The sequence below is a fragment of the Sinocyclocheilus anshuiensis genome, unplaced genomic scaffold (assembly GCF_001515605.1).
Source record: "Sinocyclocheilus anshuiensis isolate Anshui unplaced genomic scaffold, SAMN03320099.WGS_v1.1 scaffold95, whole genome shotgun sequence".
NCBI lineage: Eukaryota > Metazoa > Chordata > Actinopteri > Cypriniformes > Cyprinidae > Sinocyclocheilus > Sinocyclocheilus anshuiensis.
In genome coordinates, this window is record NW_015548190.1 from 71422 (window position 1) to 76272 (window position 4851).

The 4851-nt window shown below is 38.5% G+C and overlaps 1 protein-coding gene across 1 annotated transcript in view; it reads left to right on the plus strand.

Moving 5' to 3' along the window:
- Nucleotides 1–3371: 3371 nt before the first annotated feature.
- LOC107705047 (phosphatidylinositol 4-phosphate 5-kinase type-1 beta-like) overlaps nucleotides 3372–4851 on the plus strand; it is a 20733-nt gene continuing 19253 nt past the window's right edge. The window contains exon 1 of the mRNA XM_016508163.1: nucleotides 3372–3488. The gene's annotated coding sequence lies outside the window, so the exon portion shown is untranslated. The remainder of the gene's footprint in view (nucleotides 3489–4851) is intronic.

A 4851-nucleotide genomic window follows, 5' to 3' on the forward strand; every position in this document is an offset into this window, starting at 1 on the left:
GGACTTAGAGATTTGGGGGCCCTAAGCAAATTTCAGGTATGGGGCCCCAACATATAATAACTATGTGTTCTTTTACGCCTAACCGTTATTTTGCTCTCTCTCTCTCTCTCTCATAGTTTATAGCTTATTTACCTCTTCACAACTTAAGTAAATAATTAGTCAACCAGATGCTGTTCTAAAGCCATATTAGGCTTATTTTTTTCAGATCACAAAAGAAGACATGCTTGCACTTGTCCATTTAATGAATTGTAACCTTCAATCTTTCTACAAAAAGGATTCAAATGTTGTAAAATTATCCCATGCAACTCGTTCTGTATTCTAAGTGTTCGTAAGGCATACCGTAGGGTTTGCCAATAAACAAATTGAAAATGTAATCTATTATTAAGCGAAAATCTCCAGTCATCGCATTTGTGCATTTGTATGAGAGCGCAGCAGTTCTCGCCGGTGCACATAGGAAAATCACACAAGCCGGTCATTTTGAAAGATCAAGATATCATGACACGAAACACAATACTTTCTTCTCTGAGGTTAATATATCCATTCTGAGACAGTCAGATAGGATTATACAGCCTAGAAAGTGTGCAAAGAGCTATCCCTCTAAAAGCTGTCATTCACTTCAGGTCATCGCGATCTCACGACGTTCTGTTAATTAATGAAGCTGTCTACAGTGCACAATCAATCTCTTATTTACATCATAATGAGAGGATTCGCAAGCTTGCAGAATCAGATGGGGCCCCCTGATTCCCCGGGGCCCTAAGCGGCCGCTTACCTCGCTTATTGGTTAAGTCCTCCCCTGATCTGAGCACATGGCTCTGTCTTTGTTTGTGTTTGCCATGTGCTCCTCTTGTTTCCCATTACCACATCCCCTTGTTTAGTCCTTGTTGAGTCCTCTTTTGTCTGAGTGTTGTCACCTGTTCCTCGTGTCTCAGATCCCTTTATATTGTGCTCCCTTTCCCTCTTGTGTTGCCGGTTGCTCTAAATATATACTGTGCCACTGTATTCTTCCTTGTTGCAATAGTCTGTAGTGTATTGTTAAGCTAGTTCTACCTGTTTATTCTAATCTTGTTTTGTTCCTATGTATCCTTGCTCTAGTTAAGTATTCTTTAGTGTTATCTGCTTTATCTTTAGTATTTAGTTTCCCTTTTTCTTTCCTTAGTCATTTGCCTTTAGACTTTTCCTTTTTATTAGTTCCTTTAGCATTTCCCTAGCTTTAGTTTTATGTTTTAATTTTCTTCTTTAGTTATAGTTTTTCTAGTTATCGCTTGACTTTGGTTACCGCCTTCTGTCTTGTTGTGTCTTGTCCTGTGCGGTGGTGTGTCTTGTCTGTCTTTAGTCCTGTCCTGCAGGCTGAGCTCCCGAGCTGCTCCCTGTATCTGCCAAGCAGCAAGACCTGTGCTGTGCCTGTGAGACCACGGATGTGGAGTGGCTTGTGCTTCGAGTTCCTGTCAGGCCTCCCTCTGCACTGCCATTACTGCTCACCGGCCTACAGTCATCCAGGGCTGGACTCAGCAGCCTCTCTCTCAGCATGCCTGTCTTCGAGCCTCTTCTCTGCTTATTGTTTGGACCATGTTCACGCCCTCCTCACCTTCTCTTGTCTTGTCAGCAGTATTGTTAATAAACCCGTGATCACTCATTCTGCATTTAAATCCTTTCTCATAGAATCCCTGACACCTGTAGTTGGGATTTCAATCTTTTTGTCATTCATTACAATAGCGATGTTCAGTGCAAGAAGAAATGTAGTCTGTGCATTGAGGTGAAATAAAACTCTGGTAAGAGTCAGATTAAAAATAATAAAAGCACAGGTGAGTAATATTTTTCAAAACATCTTTGTTCTCTATTGAATAACCTGTAGTTTGAATTGATACTGTATATATATATTTTCTCATTCATAGGGATGGCAACTGCTTGGATGTTGCAAGAGGAAATGTCGCATCAGAAGGAGGCACCCTAACCAGCCATTGTACTATCCACCAGCGATCCTCCTCTTTGAAATACTGTAATTCAGCCCCGATCCTTCCAAATCGTTTGACTATATCAGGAATGACTGGGAGAAGTCTGGGTCAAGCAGGATGCAGCACCTCTCTCACTGTTCTGCTCCACTAGACCTCATCGGACTTTCCTTTCTTGTCAGATCTGTGAGAGGACAGGCTAAAAATTAGCATCCGGCCAACTTGAGGAATACTCATTACTTTTGTTGCGCACCCTGGTTTGTTTGATACCAGAATTTGGTTCCCTTGAATGATGTAAATGCTGTTTTCTGAACTCAGGTGTGCATATGCAAACTGTTCCTGAAATAGTTTACATGAAGGTTTTTCAGACCGATTGAATCATCAGTCTGATTAATAATTAGATTGAATTTAAATGTAGACAGTGACAGGCCAAATGCATAAACCTTGAATTGAAATGCCTTATCTTTGAAGACAAATATCAGTGACAGTGCCTGTCTTCCAGATTCTCTGTTACAAACCTCTTTAAAAGAAATTACACTGTTTATAGTTGTTTATACAGTAAAAAATTGCCAGTGAATTAAGAAAAAAGTAGATATTAACCATTTTTGTAATCACATTTCTTTGTCACCTTATTTGTGTTTTTGACCATACAATTCCATTTTTTAGGTGACCCTTCTGTACCAATCTGTATTAAACATGCCTGTAAACAGTGTTGGGGGTAACGCATTACAAGTAACGCGAGTTACGTAATCAGATTACTTTTTTCAAGTAACTAAACGCAACATTGTAATGCATTACTTTTAAAAGTAACTTTCCCTAACACTGCCTGTAAAACTGTGCTGAAGCTTTTAGCAGGTATTTTTTTAACATTAAAGTCATGAGCTGAAAGGTTTCCATAGTTCTGTGGCAAGCCTGGGTGATCTAAGATTATTGTATAATATTGTAATGATTATCACAACTAGTAATATTATTCAAGACAGAATTTTCAAGTTCGTTTTTCTGAATTTTCTGAATATTAACACCACAACATGGTTTGCTTTATGAAAGCAGAATATGTTTCAACAAGTGTTAACAATATCAATAATTTCAGATTAATAATAGTGGTTAAAAAAGGTAACTTACATTTAGGTTTTACTGTTATATTTTGTACATTATTTTCAGTTAACGTCCCAAGTAAAAAGGAGCAAGAGCCCACAGAAAATGTCCTTCATGAAAAAAAAAAAAACATTCAGAAGACATATTCAGTGTTCAAGGCTCAAAAAGTGGGCAGTGCGAAGACAACGATTTAGACATCACATGTTCTATTGGACTAACTAGACTATTTCAGTCGTTGACAGTGCAGTTAAACTGAAAGCATTTTTACAGTGTATATGCTGTAAGTAGGCTGCACGTACGAGCGCGTGTGTGTGGGCGGAGAGAGTTTGACAGTCAGACTGAAGCTCGACACGCTCCGTAAGTCACTGAGAAACAAACATGACTTAATGAAATACATTGTTTACTAATAGGCTACAATATTTTTTTCTCAGAAAAACACTGAAGGTAAGTTCAATGTCTCTATACTTTTCTTTTATAACCTATTCCATATTGCTTCATGCTTTGTTTAATGTAGTTACGAGCTGACATTCACGTTTATGAGCTCGCATATACACTCCCACACCGCGCTTTAATGACCATAGAGAAGAGAAACATGTTTTGTTCATAATTTCTAACATTAACTGACCACATTAAAGTTTGTTTTGTTCATTTAAAAGGGCTGAACGGGGGTCTCTGTGCTTGCTTTCATGTTCTGCATTTATATATTAACACTAACTGTTAAAATCTAACGACTAAACTGCAGGGCTGCACTTTGTTCTAAGGGAAGGTGGTTTAGTAGTAGAGAAACATGAACTTCCTCAAACGCTCTTCAACATTTGCGCACGAGCCTCGGATATTTTGCATGTTACGCTGCTGAAACTTTAAAGAAATGAATGTTACATCGCAGGCTGACGTTAGTAATTGAACGGTGGGCTGGGAACTACTAGGTTGTGTCTTCAAACCTGAAGTGCTCGCCCACTGCCTGGTTTTTAATGGTTGATGCAGAGCAAGGTGACTGATGGTTTGTTGCCAATGTATATTATACAATTTTTCACGCAAAATTCAGACAAAATATCTAAATTTGATCAATTATTTCACACAATATTTATTCAAAATTCACCAAAAAAAAACAACAACTATATTATCTAGTGACAAGGTGGTTGTCAATAGGCGGAATGAGCACTGAAATAGCCAAAATGTGAAGGATATTGTTCAGTCAGCCTGTTATTACACAGAATAAGCCTTGTATCACTCTGAAGTGGTTTATTTTGTCATAACAACTTACTATATATTATCTCAGTTTTACTAGGGTGGTTATAAAATAATTACTGTAGATGTATAGACATGAAATATTGATTTGCAGTGTAATTTTTTTTATTGTGTAAAAAGGAAGTACACAGAGTGACATGAAAATGCATTTGAGGGACAGTGGTCATTAGCATCATTATACAGACGTATTTGACTGCAGAAAGTCATTGACCAATCAGAATCAACAGTTCCAAAACACCCTGTAATAACAGCATGTCTTTGGTGATATAGCCAATGAGACAGATACAAAATTTTAGTGCTGGGCAGTATGACCAAAAATTATACCGGTTTCACGGTACATGACGGTATTTTTTTTTTCATGCATGACCGGGTGTTAACCATATGTTCTACTGAGTGAGCCATGTGATATTAACAGACGAACTACCAGTAAGCGACAGGTGCTAGGAAACACTGTTTTGTACTCATTTATTGACGAGTCGGCTGCGGTGCACTGCTTCTCTGCCGCTCACTGCACAGAACAGACGCCGAGAGAGGTGACACTTCTCCGGGAAAGTCAGAC